A 15,991-nucleotide genomic window follows, 5' to 3' on the forward strand; every position below is an offset into this window, starting at 1 on the left:
ACCCGAGCGCGCCCGAACGTCATCATCCCGCTGTCGGATTCTCGCGAGGCTCGGATTCTATCGCGAGACTCGGATTCTATATAAGGAGCCGCACGTCGCCGCCATTTTCACACGTGCATTGAGATTGATAGGGAGAGGACGTGGCTGGCGTCCTCTCCGTTTAGAGTGACTAGAGTACTAGAGAGAGACACAAATTTTGGGGAGCATATAGGAGGAGTACTACTTGCTGCTGATAGTGTGACCAGTGACCAGTGCCACCAGTTTAATTAATCCGTTCTCTGCCTGAAAAAAAACGATACACAGTGTGACACAGTCACACATACCATATCTGTGCTCAGCCCAGTGTGCTGCATCATATACTGTATATCATTATCTGACTGCTGAGTGCTCACTGCTCACACAGCTTAATTGTGGGGGAGACTGGGGAGCAGTTATAGCAGGAGTACATATTTTAAGTACAGTGCACACTTTTGCTGCCAGAGTGCCACTGCCAGTGTGACTGACCAGTGACCACTGACCACCAGTATTGTGATTGTCTGCTGACCACCAGTATATTGTGATTGTCTGCCTGAAAAAGTTAAACACTCGTCGTGTGGTGTTTTTATAAACGCATTCTGCAGACAGTGTCCAGCAGGTCCGTCATTACATAATATATTCCTGTCCGGCTGCAGTACTAGTGTGATATATATATATATTTTAATTTTATCTCATTATCATCCAGTCTATATTAGCAGCAGACACAGTACGGTAGTCCACGGCTGTAGCTACCTCTGTGTCGGCAGTCGCTCGTCCATCCATAATTGTATACCACCTACCCGTGGTTTTTTTTTTTCTATCTTCTTGATACTAGTAGCTTACTTTAGGAGTCTGCAGTGCTGAGTCTGACAGACAGTGTCCAGCAGGTCCGTCATTACATAATATATACCTGTCCGGCTGCAGTACTAGTGTGATATATATATATATATATATTTTAATTTTATCTCATTATCATCCAGTCTATATTAGCAGCAGACACAGTACGGTAGTCCACGGCTGTAGCTACCTCTGTGTCGGCAGTCGCTCGTCCATCCATAATTGTATACCACCTACCCGTGGTTTTTTTTTTCTATCTTCTTGATACTAGTAGCTTACTTTAGGAGTCTGCAGTGCTGAGTCTGACAGACAGTGTCCAGCAGGTCCGTCATTACATAATATATACCTGTCCGGCTGCAGTACTAGTGTGATATATATATATATTTTAATTTTATCTCATTATCATCCAGTCTATATTAGCAGCAGACACAGTACGGTAGTCCACGGCTGTAGCTACCTCTGTGTCGGCAGTCGCTCGTCCATCCATAATTGTATACCACCTACCCGTGGTTTTTTTTTTTCTATCTTCTTGATACTAGTAGCTTACTTTAGGAGTCTGCAGTGCTGACAGACAGTATCCAGCAGGTCCGTCATTACATAATATATACCTGTCCGGCTGCAGTACTAGTGTGATATATATATATATTTTAATTTTATCTCATTATCATCCAGTCTATATTAGCAGCAGACACAGTACGGTAGTCCACGGCTGTAGCTACCTCTGTGTCGGCAGTCGCTCGTCCATCCATAATTGTATACCACCTACCTGTGGTGTTTTGTTTTTTTCTATCTTCTTGATACTAGTAGCTTACTTTAGGAGTCTGCAGTGCTGACAGACAGTGTCCAGCAGGTCCGTCATTACATAATATATACCTGTCCGGCTGCAGTACTAGTGTGATATATATATATATATTTTAATTTTATCTCATTATCATCCAGTCTATATTAGCAGCAGACACAGTACGGTAGTCCACGGCTGTAGCTACCTCTGTGTCGGCAGTCGCTCGTCCATTCATAATTGTATACCACCTACCCGTGGTTTTTTTTTTTTTCTATCTTCTTGATACTAGTAGCTTACTTTAGGAGTCTGCAGTGCTGACAGACAGTGTCCAGCAGGTCTGTCATTACATAATATATACCTGTCCGGCTGCAGTACTAGTGTGATATATATATATATATTAATTTTATCTCATTATCATCCAGTCTATATTAGCAGCAGACACAGTACGGTAGTCCACGGCTGTAGCTACCTCTGTGTCGGCAGTCGCTCGTCCATCCATAATTGTATACCACCTACCCGTGGTTTTTTTTTTTCCTATCTTCTTGATACTAGTAGCTTACTTTAGGAGTCTGCAGTGCTGACAGACAGTGTCCAGCTGGTCCGTCATTACATAATATATACCTGTCCGGCTGCAGTACTAGTGTGATATATATATATATATTTTAATTTTATCTCATTATCATCCAGTCTATATTAGCAGCAGACACAGTACGGTAGTCCACGGCTGTAGCTACCTCTGTGTCGGCAGTCGCTCGTCCATCCATAATTGTATACTAGTATCCATCCATCTCCATTGTTTACCTGAGGTGCCTTTTAGTTGTGCCTATTAAAATATGGAGAACAAAAATGTTGAGGTTCCAAAAATAGGGAAAGATCAAGATCGGCTTCCACCTCGTGCTGAAGCTGCTGCCACTAGTCATGGCCGAGACGATGAAATGCCAGCAACGTCGTCTGCCAAGGCCGATGCCCAATGTCATAGTACAGAGCATGTAAAATCCAAAACACCAAATATCAGTAAAAAAAGGACTCAAAAATCTAAAATAAAATTGTCGGAGGAGAAGCGTAAACTTGCCAATATGCCATTTACCACACGGAGTGGCAAGGAACGGCTGAGGCCCTGGCCTATGTTCATGGCTAGTGGTTCAGCTTCACATGAGGATGGAAGCACTCAGCCTCTCGCTAGAAAAATGAAAAGACTCAAGCTGGCAAAAGCACAGCAAAGAACTGTGCGTTCTTCGAAATCCCAAATCCACAAGGAGAGTCCAATTGTGTCGGTTGCGATGCCTGACCTTCCCAACACTGGACGTGAAGAGCATGCGCCTTCCACCATTTGCACGCCCCCTGCAAGTGCTGGAAGGAGCACCCGCAGTCCAGTTCCTGATAGTCATATTGAAGATGTCAGTGTTGAAGTACACCAGGATGAGGAGGATATGGGTGTTGCTGGCGCTGGGGAGGAAATTGACAAGGAGGATTCTGATGGTGAGGTGGTTTGTTTAAGTCAGGCACCCGGGGAGACACCTGTTGTCCGTGGGAGGAATATGGCCATTGACATGCCTGGTGAAAATACCAAAAAAAATCAGCTCTTCGGTGTGGAAGTATTTCAACAGAAATGCGGACAACATTTGTCAAGCCGTGTGTTGCCTTTGTCAAGCTGTAATAAGTAGGGGTAAGGACGTTAACCACCTCGGAACATCCTCCCTTATACGTCACCTGCAGCGCATTCATAATAAGTCAGTGACAAGTTCAAAAACTTTGGGCGACAGCGGAAGCAGTCCACTGACCAGTAAATCCCTTCCTCTTGTAACCAAGCTCACGCAAACCACCCCACCAACTCCCTCAGTGTCAATTTCCTCCTTCCCCAGGAATGCCAATAGTCCTGCAGGCCATGTCACTGGCAATTCTGACGAGTCCTCTCCTGCCTGGGATTCCTCCGATGCATCCTTGCGTGTAACGCCTACTGCTGCTGGCGCTGCTGTTGTTGCTGCTGGGAGTCGATGGTCATCCCAGAGGGGAAGTCGTAAGCCCACTTTTACTACTTCCACCAAGCAATTGACTGTCCAACAGTCCTTTGCGAGGAAGATGAAATATCACAGCAGTCATCCTGTTGCAAAGCGGATAACTGAGTCCTTGACAACTATGTTGGTGTTAGACGTGCGTCCGGTATCCACCGTTAGTTCACAGGGAACTAGACAATTTCTTGAGGTAGTGTGCCCCCGTTACCAAATACCATCTAGGTTTCACTTCTCTAGGCAGGCGATACCGAGAATGTACACGGACGTCAGAAAAAGACTCACCAGTGTCCTAAAAAATGCAGTTGTACCCAATGTCCACTTAACCACGGACATGTGGACAAGTGGAGCAGGGCAGGGTCAGGACTATATGACTGTGACAGCCCACTGGGTAGATGTATGGACTCCCGCCGCAAGAACAGCAGCGGCGGCACCAGTAGCAGCATCTCGCAAACGCCAACTCTTTCCTAGGCAGGCTACGCTTTGTATCACCGGTTTCCAGAATACGCACACAGCTGAAAACCTCTTACGGCAACTGAGGAAGATCATCGCGGAAAGGCTTACCCCAATTGGACTCTCCTGTGGATTTGTGGCATCGGACAACGCCAGCAATATTGTGTGTGCATTAAATATGGGCAAATTCCAGCACGTCCCAAGTTTTGCACATACCTTGAATTTGGTGGTGCAGAATTTTTTTAAAAACGACAGGGGCGTGCAAGAGATGCTGTCGGTGGCCAGAAGAATTGCAGGACACTTTCGGCGTACAGGCACCACGTACAGAAGACTGGAGCAACACCAAAAACGCCTGAACCTGCCCTGCCATCATCTGAAGCAAGAAGTGGTAACGAGGTGGAATTCAACCCTATATATGCTTCAGAGGTTGGAGGAGCAGCAAAAGGCCATTCAAGCCTATACAATTGAGCACGCTATAGGAGGTGGAATGCACCTGTCTCAAGCGCAGTGGAGAATGATTTCAACGTTGTGCAAGGTTCTGCTGCCCTTTGAACTTGCCACACGTGAAGTCAGTTCAGACACTGCCAGCCTGAGTCAGGTCATTCCCCTCATCAGGCTTTTGCAGAAGAAGCTGGAGACATTGAAGGAGGAGCTAACACGGAGCGATTCCGCTAGGCATGTGGGACTTGTGGATGGAGCCCTTAATTCGCTTAACAAGGATTCACGGGTGGTCAATCTGTTGAAATCAGATCACTACATTTTGGCCACCGTGCTCGATCCTATATTTAAAACCTACCTTGGATCTCTCTTTCCGGCAGACACAAGTCTGCTGGGGTTCAAAGACCTGCTGGTGAGAAAATTGTCAAGTCAAGCGGAACGCGACCTGTCAACATCTCCTCCTTCACATTCTCCCGCAACTGGGGGTGCGAGGAAAAGGCTCAGAATTCCGAGCCCACCCGCTGGCGGTGATGCAGGGCAGTCTGGAGCGACTGCTGATGCTGACATCTGGTCCGGACTGAAGGACCTGACAACGATTACGGACATGTCGTCTACTGTCACTGCATATGATTCTCTCCCCATTGAAAGAATGGTGGAGGATTATATGAGTGACCGCATCCAAGTAGGCACGTCACACAGTCCGTACTTATACTGGCAGGAAAAAGAGGCAATTTGGAGGCCCTTGCACAAACTGGCTTTATTCTACCTAAGTTGCCCTCCCACAAGTGTGTACTCCGAAAGAGTGTTTAGTGCCGCCGCTCACCTTGTCAGCAATCGGCGTACGAGGTTACTTCCAGAAAATGTGGAGAAGATGATGTTCATTAAAATGAATTATAATCAATTCCTCCGTGGAGACATTGACCAGCAGCAATTGCCTCCACAAAGTACACAGGGAGCTGAGATGGTGGATTCCAGTGGGGATGAATTGATAATCTGTGAGGAGGGGGATGTACACGGTGATATATCGGAGGATGATGATGAGGTGGACATCTTGCCTCTGTAGAGCCAGTTTGTGCAAGGAGAGATTAATTGCTTCTTTTTTGGTGGGGGTCCAAACCAACCCGTCATTTCAGTCACAGTCGTGTGGCAGACCCTGTCACTGAAATGATGGGTTGGTTAAAGTGTGCATGTCCTGTTTATACAACATAAGGGTGGGTGGGAGGGCCCAAGGACAATTCCATCTTGCACCTCTTTTTTCTTTAATTTTTCTTTGCGTCATGTGCTGTTTGGGGAGTATTTTTTGGAAGGGCCATCCTGCGTGACACTGCAGTGCCACTCCTAGATGGGCCAGGTGTTTGTGTCGGCCACTAGGGTCGCTTATCTTACTCACACAGCTACCTCATTGCGCCTCTTTTTTTCTTTGCGTCATGTGCTGTTTGGGGAGTGTTTTTTGGAAGGGCCATCCTGCGTGACACTGCAGTGCCACTCCTAGATGGGCCAGGTGTTTGTGTCGGCCACTAGGGTCGCTTATCTTACTCACACAGCTACCTCATTGCGCCTCTTTTTTTCTTTGCGTCATGAGCTGTTTGGGGAGTGTTTTTTGGAAGGGCCATCCTGCGTGACACTGCAGTGCCACTCCTAGATGGGCCAGGTGTTTGTGTCGGCCACTAGGGTCGCTTATCTTACTCACACAGCTACCTCATTGCGCCTCTTTTTTTCTTTGCGTCATGTGCTGTTTGGGGAGTGTTTTTTGGAAGGGCCATCCTGCGTGACACTGCAGTGCCACTCCTAGATGGGCCAGGTGTTTGTGTCGGCCACTAGGGTCGCTTATCTTACTCACACAGCTACCTCATTGCGCCTCTTTTTTTGTTTGCGTCATGTGCTGTTTGGGGAGTGTTTTTTGGAAGGGCCATCCAGCGTGACACTGCAGTGCCACTCCTAGATGGGCCAGGTGTTTGTGTCGGCCACTAGGGTCGCTTATCTTACTCACACAGCTACCTCATTGCGCCTCTTTTTTTCTTTGCGCCATGTGCTGTTTGGGGAGTGTTTTTTGGAAGGGCCATCCTGCGTGACACTGCAGTGCCACTCCTAGATGGGCCAGGTGTTTGTGTCGGCCACTAGGGTCGCTTATCTTACTCACACAGCTACCTCATTGCGCCTCTTTTTTTCTTTGCGTCATGTGCTGTTTGGGGAGTGTTTTTTGGAAGGGCCATCCTGCGTGACACTGCAGTGCCACTCCTAGATGGGCCAGGTGTTTGTGTCGGCCACTAGGGTCGCTTATCTTACTCACACAGCTACCTCATTGCGCCTCTTTTTTTCTTTGCGTCATGTGCTGTTTGGGGAGTGTTTTTTGGAAGGGCCATCCTGCGTGACACTGCAGTGCCACTCCTAGATGGGCCAGGTGTTTGTGTCGGCCACTAGGGTCGCTTACCTTACTCACACAGCTACCTCATTGCGCCTCTTTTTTTCTTTGCGTCATGTGCTGTTTGGGGAGTGTTTTTTGGAAGGGCCATCCTGCGTGACACTGCAGTGCCACTCCTAGATGGGCCAGGTGTTTGTGTCGGCCACTAGGGTCGCTTATCTTACTCACACAGCTACCTCATTGCGCCTCTTTTTTTCTTTGCGTCATGTGCTGTTTGGGGAGTGTTTTTTGGAAGGGCCATCCTGCGTGACACTGCAGTGCCACTCCTAGATGGGCCAGGTATTTGTGTCGGCCACTAGGGTCGCTTAGCTTAGTCATCCAGCGACCTCGGTGCAAATTTTAGGACTAAAAATAATATTGTGAGGTGTGAGGTGTTCAGAATAGACTGAAAATTAGTGGAAATTATGGTTTTTTGAGGTTAATAATACTTTGGGATCAAAATGACCCCCAAATTCTATGATTTAAGCTGTTTTTTAGTGTTTTTTGAAAAAAACACCCGAATCCAAAACACACCCGAATCCGACAAAAAAAATTCGGTGAGGTTTTGCCAAAACGCGGTCGAACCCAAAACACGGCCGCGGAACCGAACACAAAACCAAAACACAAAACCCGAAAAATTTCAAGTGCACATCTCTAGTGCCCAGTCTAACAAACAACAGGCCGGAGCCTGAAACTGGTGCCAGGGGGTCCCTTGTGGCCCCTACGTCTAGTGCCCAGTCTAACAAATAATAGGCCAGAGCCTGAAACTGGTGCCAGGGGGTCACCTGCGACCCCTGTGTCTAGTGCCCAGTCTAAGAAACAACAGGCCGGAGCCCGAAACTGGTGCCAGGGGGTCACCCACGGCCCCTACAACTAGTGCCCAGTCTAACAAACAACAGTCCTTTTCGACCTCTACGTATAGTGCCCAGTCTAACTAACAACATGCCTGAGTATGAAACTGGTGCCAGGGGGTCAAATACGACCCCTATGTCTAGTGCCCAGTCTAAAAAACAAAAGGATGAAGACCGAAACCGGTGCCAAGTCTAACAAATAATAGGCCGGAGCCTGAAACTAGTGCCAGGGGGTCACCTGCGACCCCTATGTCTAGTGCCCAGTCTAAGAAACAACAAATCGTAGCCCGAAACTGGTGCCAGGGGGCCACCTGCGGCCCTTACAACTAGTGCCCAGACTAAAAAACAACAGGCCGGAGCCTGAAACTGGTTTCAAGGGGTCACCTAAAACCCCTGCGTCTAAAGCCCAGTCTAACAAACAACAGGCTGGAGCCTGAAACTGGTGCCAGGGGGTCCCTTGCGACCCCTACATCTAGTTCCCAGTTTAGCAAACAACAGGCCTGAGCAAGAAAATGGTGCCAGTGGGACACCTGCGACCCTGATGTTTAATGCCCAATCTAACAAACAAAAGGCGTAGCTTGAAACTGGTGCCAGGGGGTCACATTTGACCTCTACGTCAAGTGCCCAGTCTAACTAACAACATGCCTGAGTACGAAACTGGTGCCAGGGGGTCCCTTTCGACCTCTACGTATAGTGCCCACTGCCCAGTCCAACTAATCACATGTCTGAGTACGAAACTGGTGCCAGGGGGTCACCTGCAACCCCTATGTCTAATGCCCAGTCTAAAAAACAAAAGGCTGGAGACCGAAACTGGTGCCAGGGGGTCCCTTGTGGCCCCTACAACTAGTGCCCAGTCTAACAAACAACAGGCCGGAGCCTGAAACTGGTGCCAGGGGGTCCCTTGTGGCCCCTACGTCTAGTGTCCAGTCTAATAAGTAATAGGCCGGAGCCTGAAACTGGTGCAAGGGGGTCACCTGTGACCCCTGTGTCTAGTGCCCAGTTTAAGAAACAACAGGCCGAAGCCTAAAACTGGTGCCAGGGGGTCACCTGCGACCCCTGCGTCTAGAGCCCAGTCTAACAAACAACAGGCCGAAGCCTAAAACTGGTGCCAGGAGGTCCCTTGCGACCCCTGCGTCTAAAGCCCAGTCTAACAAAACAACAGGCCGGAGCCTGAAACTAGTGCCAGGGGGTCCCTTGCGACACCTACATCTAGTGCCCAGTCTAACAAACAACAGGCCTGAGCAGGAATTTGGTGCCAGTGGGACACCTGCGACCCTGATCTCTAGTGCCCAATCTAACAAACAAAAGGCGTAGCTTGAAACTGGTGCCAGGGGGTCAATTTTGACCTCTACGTATAGTGCCCAGTCTAACTAACAACATGCCTGAGTACGAAACTGGTGCCAGGGGGTCACCTGCGACCCCTGCGTCTAGAGCTTAATCTAACAAATAATAGGCCGGAGCCTGAAACTGGTGCCAGGATGTCCCTTGCGACCCCTAAATCCAGTGCCCAGTCTAAGAAACACCAGGCCGGGGTTTGGAACTGCTGCCAGGGGGTCACCTTAGGCCCCTACATCTAGTGCCCAGTCTAACAAACAACAGGCCTGAGCAGGAAATTGGTGCCAGGGGGTCACATGCGACCCTGATCTCTAGTGCCCAATCTAACAAACAAAAGGCCGGAGCCTGAAACTGGTGCCAGGGGGTCCCTTTCGACCTCTACGTATAGTGCCCAGTCTAACTAACAACATGCCTGAGTACAAAACTGGTGCCAGGGGCTCACCTGCGACCCCGAGGTCTAGTGCCCAGCCTAAAAAACAAAAGGCTGTAGACCGAAACTGGTGCCAGGGGGTCCCTTGTGGCCTCTACATCTAGTGCCCAGTCTAACAAATAATAGGCCGGAGCCTGAAACTGGTGCCAGGGGGTCCCTTGTGGCCCCTATGTCTAGTGCCCAGTCTAACAAATAATAGGCCGGAGTCCGAAACTGGTGCAAGGGAGTTACCTGTAACCCCTGTGTCTAGTGCCCAGTCTAAGAAACAACAGGTCGGAGCCTGAAACTGGTGCCAGGAGCTCCATTGCGACCCCTACTTCAAGTGCCCAGTCTAAGAAACACCAGGCCGGGGTTTGTATCTATTGGCAGGGGGTCACCTTAGGCCCCTACACATAGTGACCATTCTAACAAACAACAGGCCTGAGCAGGAAATTGGTGCCAGGGGGTCACCTGCGAGCCCTATGTCTAGTGCCCAGTCTAACAAACAAAAGGCTGGAGCCTGAAACTGGTGCCAGGGGGTCCTTTTCGACCTCTACGTATAGTGCCCAGTCTAACTAACAACATGCCTGAGTATGAAACTGGTGCCAGGGCGTCAAATACGACCCCTATGTCTAGTGCCCAGTCTAAAAAACAGAAGGATGGAGACCGAAACTGGCTCCAATGGGTCCCTTGTGGCCCCTACGTCTAGTGCCCAGTCTAACAAATAATAGGCCGGAGCCTGAAACTAGTGCCAGGGGGTCACCTGCGACCCCTATGTCTAGTGCCCAGTCTAAGAAACAACAGATCGGAGCCCGAAACTGGTGCCAGGGGGCCACCTGCGGCCCCTACAACTAGTGCCCAGACTAAAAAACAACAGGCCGAAGCCTGAAACTGGTTCCAAGGGGTCACCTAACCCCTGCGTCTAAAGCCCAGTCTAACAAACAACAGGCCGGAGCCTGCAACTGGTGCCAGGGGGTCCCTTGCGACCCCTACATCCAGTTCCCAGTCTAGCAAACAACAGGCCTGAGCAGGAAATTGGTGCCAGTGGGACACCTGCGACCGTGATGTTTAATGCCCAATCTAACAAACAAAAGGCATAGCTTGAAACTGGTGCCATGGGGTCCGAATCTCGCGAGAATCCGACAGCGGGATGATGACGTTCGGGCGCGCTCGGGTTAGCCGAGCAAGGCGGGAAGGTTCGAACCTGCCTCGGACCCGTGTAAAATGGGTGAAGTTCGGGGGGGTTCGGTTTCCGAGAAACCGAACCCGCTCATCACTACCTACATCTATTTCCTAGTCTAACAAACAACAGGCCTGAGCAGGAAATTGGTGCCAGTGGGACACCTGCGACCCTGATGTCTAATGCCCAGTCTAAAAAACAAAAGGCTGGAGACCGAAACTGGTGCCAGGGGGTCCCTTGTGGCCCCTATGTCTAGTGCCCAGTCTAACAAATAATAGGCCGGAGCCTGAAACTGGTGCCAGGGGGTCACCTGGCTGTGACCCCTGTGTCTAGTGCCCAGTCTAAGACAGAAGAGGTCGGGCCCAAAACTGGTGCCAGGGGGGTCACCTGCGACCCCTGCGTCTAGAGCCCAGTCTAACAAACAACAGGCCGGAGCCTGAAACTGGTGCCAGGAGGTCCCTTGCGACCCCTAAGTATAGTGCCCAGTCTAAGAAACACCAGGCCGGGATTTGGAACTGGTGCCAGGGTGTCACATTAGGCCTCTACATCTAGTGCCCAGTCTAACAAACAACAGGCCTGAGCAGTAATTTGGTGCCAGGGGGTCACATGCGACCCTGATCTCTAATGCCCAATCTAACAAACAAAAGGCCGGAGCCTGAAACTGATGCGAGTGGGTCCCTTTCGACCTATACGTATAGTGCCCAGTCTAACTAATCACATGCCTGAGTACGGACCTGGTGCCAGGGGGCCACCTGCGACCCCTATGTCTAGTGCCCAGTCTAAAAAACAAAAGGCTGGAGACCGAAACTGGTGCCAGCGGATCTCTTGTGGCCCCTACATCTAGTGCCCAGTCTAACAAATAATAGGCCGGAGCCTGAAACTGGTGCAAGGGGCTCACCTGTGACCCCTGTGTCTAGTGCCTAGTCTAAAAAAACAACAGGCCGTAGACCGAAACTGGTGCCAGGAGGTCCCTTTCGACCTCTACGTATAGTGCCCAGTCTAATTAATCACATGCCTGAGTACGAAACTGGTGCCAGGTGGTCACCTGCGACCCCTTTGTCTAGTGCCCAGTCTAACAAACAACAGGCCGGAGCCTGAAACTGGTTCCAAGGGGTCACCTGTTACCCCTGCGTCTAAAGCCCAGTCTAACAAACAACAGGCCGTAGACTGAAACTGGTGCCAGGGGGTCCCTTGTGACCCCTACGTCTAGTGCCCAGTCTAAGAAATAATAGGCCGGAGCCTGAAACTGGTGCCAGGGGGTCACCTGCGTCCCCTGTGTCTAGTGCCCAGTCTAAGAAACAACAGGCCGGAGCCCGAAACTGGTGCCAGGGGGTCACCCACGGCCCCTACAACTAGTGCCCAGTCTAACAAACAACAGGCCGGAGCCGGAAACTGGTGCCAGGAGGTCCCTTGCAACACCTACGTCCAGTGCCCAGTCTAAGAAACACCAGGCCTGAGCAGGAAATTGGTTCCAGGGGGTCACCTGCGACCCTGGTGTCTAGTGCCCAATCTAACAAACAAAAGGCCGGAGCCTGAAACAGGTGCCAGGGGGTCCCTTTAGACCTCTACATCTAGTGCCCAGTCTAACTAACAACTGGCCTGAGTACGAAAATGGTGCCAGGAGGTCACCTGCGACTCCGACGTCTATTGCCCAGTCAAGAAAACAAAAGGCTGGAGCCTGAAACTGGTGCCAGGGGGTCCCTTTTGGCCCATACGTCTAGTGCCCAGTAAAAGAAATAATAAGCCGGAGCCTGGAACTGGTGCCAGGGGGTCACCTGCAACCCCTATGTCTAGTGCCCAGTCTAAGAAACAACAGGTCGGAGCCCGAAACTGGTGCCAGGGGGTCACCAGCGGCCCCTACAACTAGTGCCCAGTCTAATAAACAACAGGCCGGAGCATTAAAACTGGTTCCAGGGGGTCACCTGTTACCCCTGCGTCAAAAGCCCAGTCTAACAAACAACAGGCCGGAGCCTGAAACTGGTGCCAGGGTGTCCCTTGTGGGCCCTACGTCAAGTGCCCAGTCTAAAAAATAATATGCCGGAGCCTGAAACTGGTGAGAGGGAGTCACCTGCGATCCCTGTGTCTAGTGCCCAGTCTAAGAAACACCAGGCCGGGGCTCGGAACTGGTGCCAGGGGGTCACCTGCAACCGCTACATCTAGTGCCCAGTCTACCAAACAACAGGCCGGAGCTTGAAACTGGTGCCAGGGGGTCCCTTGCGACCCCTACATCTAGTTCCCAGTCTAACAAACAACAGGCCTGAGCAGGAAATTGGTGCCAGTAGGACACCTGCGACCCTGATCTCTAGTGCCCAATCTAACACACAAAAGGCGGAGCCTGAAACTGGTGCCAGGGGGTCACTTTTGACCTCTACGTATAGTGCCCAGTCTAACTAACAACATGCCTGAGTACGAAACTGGTGCCAGGGGGTCCCTTTCGACCTCTACGTATAGTGCCCAGTCTAACTAATCACATGCCTGAGTACGAAACTGGTGCCAGGGGGTCACCTGTTACCCCTGTGTCTAAAGCCCAGTCTAACAAACAACAGGCCGTCGCCTGAAACTGGTGCCAGGGGGTCCCTTGTGGCCCCTACGTCTAGTGCCCAGTCTAACAAATAATAGGCCGGAGCCTGAAACTGGTGCCAGGGGGTCACCTGTGAACCCTGTGTCTAGTGCCCAGTCTAAGAAACAACAGGTCGGGCACAAAACTGGTGCCAGGGGGTCACCTGCGACCCCTGCGTCTAGAGCCATGTCTAACAAACAACAGGCCGGAGCCTGAAACTGGTGCCAGGAGGTCCCTTGCGACCCCTGCGTCTAGTGCTTAGTCTAAGAAACACCAGGCCGGGGTTTGGAACTGGTGCCAAGGGGTCACATTAGGCCCCTACTTCTAGTGCCCAATCTAACAAACAACAGGCCTGAGCAGGAATTTGATGCCAGGGGGTCACATGCGACCCTGATCTCTAGTGCCCAATCTAACACACAAAAGGCCAGAGCCTGAAACTGGTGCCAGGGGGTCCCTTTCGACCTCTACGTATAGTGCCCAGTCTAACTAACAACATGCCTGAGTACGAAACTGGTGCCAGGAGGCCACCTGCGACCCCTATGTCTAGTGCCCAGTCCAACAAACAAAAGGCTGGTGACCGAAACTGGTGCCAGGGAGTCCCTTGTGGCCCTTACGTCTAGTGCCCAGTCTAACAAATAATAGGTCGGAGCCTGAAACTGGTGCAAGGGGCTCTGCTGTGACCCCTGTGTCTAGTGCCTTGTCTAAGAAATAACAGGCCGGAGTCCGAAACTGGTGCCAGGAGGTCCCTTTCGACCTCTACGTAAAGTGCCCAGTCTAACTAATCACATGCCTGAGTACGAAACTGGTGCCAGGGGGTCACCTGTGACCCCTATGTCTAATGCCCAGTCTAAAAAACAAAAGGCTGGAGACCGAAACTGGTACCATGAGGGTCCCTTGTGACCCTTACAGCTAGTGCCCAGTCTAGCAAACAACAGGCCGGAGCCTGAAACTGGTTCCAGGGGGTCCCTTTTGACCCTTACGTCTAGTGCCCAGTCTAACAAATAATAGGCCGGAGTCTGAAACTGGTGCAAGGGGGTCACCTGTGACCCCTGTGTCTAGTGCCCAGTCTAAGAAACAACAGGCCTGAGCAGGAAATTTGTGCCAGTAGGACACCTGCGACCCTGATGTCTAGTGCCTTATCTAACAAACAAAAGGTGGAGCCTGAAACTGGTGCCAGGGGGTCACTTTTGACCTCTACGTATAGTGCCCAGTCTAACTAACAACATGCCTGAGTACGAAACTGGTGCCAGGGTGTCACTTTCGACCTCTACGTATAGTGCCCAGTCTAACAATTAATAGGCCGGAGCCTGAAACTGGTGCCAGGGGGTCACCTGTGAACCCTGTGTCTAGTGCCCAGTCTAAGAAACAACAGGTCGGGCCCAAAACTGGTGCCAGGGGGTCACCTGCGACCCCTGCGTCTAGAGCACAGTCTAACAAATAACAGTTTCACTTCTATATCTTTTATTACTTGCATATCAGTAGCTAATGGCCCGCCATTGCTACACATTTAACTAGTATCAATTTAGTTTTGAAAAAGGTCATACCTGCGGTGTGCAGATTATCAGCTGGTCCTGTTCCAGCACTTGCAACTATATTAATATCTATAATACTCATCTATATGACGATTTACTGTACATGTATTATGATATGAGGAATTACTCAATCTAAACCTCTTTTTCAAGTCAGGACTTACCATTGTAATTTTGTTACAGTCTTTGTGCCATCCAATTTTGTTTCCTTCAATAGCAACATCCTGCAGTTGGATACTTTAATATAACAGGGTGGTTATTTTGTTATTCTTCTTCATTCTTTCATCTCTGTGCTTCTACATCTTAGACAGTTGCATGTCTTGTTAATTTTTGATTACGATATCATTAGAACTCAGCCATTTACAAGAATTGATGCTACTAATTATTCCAGTATTATCCAATTACAATACTGTCAAAATTACCAATACTGTTCCCTAATTTCCTTCTTTTCTGTACTTCATGGACTCTCATCATTTGATTCAGGGCTATGTCCCTGTCTAACATTGGCAGCAGATCCATCTGGTTCCCTCTACCTCTGATATCTATCTTAATAACTATGTAATTTCGTGAACTCTCATCAGTGATTCCAGAGCGTCCAAGTATTCGTCATTCCCTCTACTATCATACCACACTGGAAACGCCCGAAGCCGTCTGATCTCGGAAGCTAATCAGTGTAGGGCTGGGTCAGTACTCAAGTGGGTGACCATTGAGGAATACTCAGTTTAGTAGAGCCTACCGGTATAGCTCACACAGTGTCTAACACTGACAGAAGATTCACACTGCCATCTTACTTTCCACCCTTTCACTACTCATAAGTATAACCTGCACCCGGACTGCTTTATCTGCATGAATTATACCCTTACAGGGAACACATTACAGTGTTGTGTTTATCAGTAGAACGTACCGTCCAAAAATTCAAACTATATTGTTTGTAAATACTTAGAATTTCTTCCGTCAGCCAGAATTTAGCCTCTATCCTGTATCAGCACTTAGTGCTATTTGAATGTATTATCGTTTTGATCATTTTTCTTCTTATGAACCACTTATTATCTTGATTTTGTTGAATCATTAAAATTAGAATTTTAATCTATTTGGACTAATTTCCATATTCATTTCAAGTTAAAGAGTGCGCCCACAAAAGAGTCTTCTTTTCTCCACATTTTCCTAAGATCACATGATCTCCAAGCGCCGCC

At 49.6% G+C, this 15,991-nt stretch overlaps 1 pseudogene; it reads left to right on the forward strand.

Annotated features, from left to right (window-relative positions):
* The first annotated feature begins 15,411 nt into the window (after positions 1–15,411).
* LOC134896686 (5S ribosomal RNA) lies at positions 15,412–15,530 on the forward strand (annotated as a pseudogene).
* The last annotated feature ends 461 nt before the right edge of the window (positions 15,531–15,991 follow it).

This window comes from Pseudophryne corroboree, chromosome 3 (genome assembly GCF_028390025.1).
Source record: "Pseudophryne corroboree isolate aPseCor3 chromosome 3, aPseCor3.hap2, whole genome shotgun sequence".
Taxonomy (NCBI): domain Eukaryota; kingdom Metazoa; phylum Chordata; class Amphibia; order Anura; family Myobatrachidae; genus Pseudophryne; species Pseudophryne corroboree.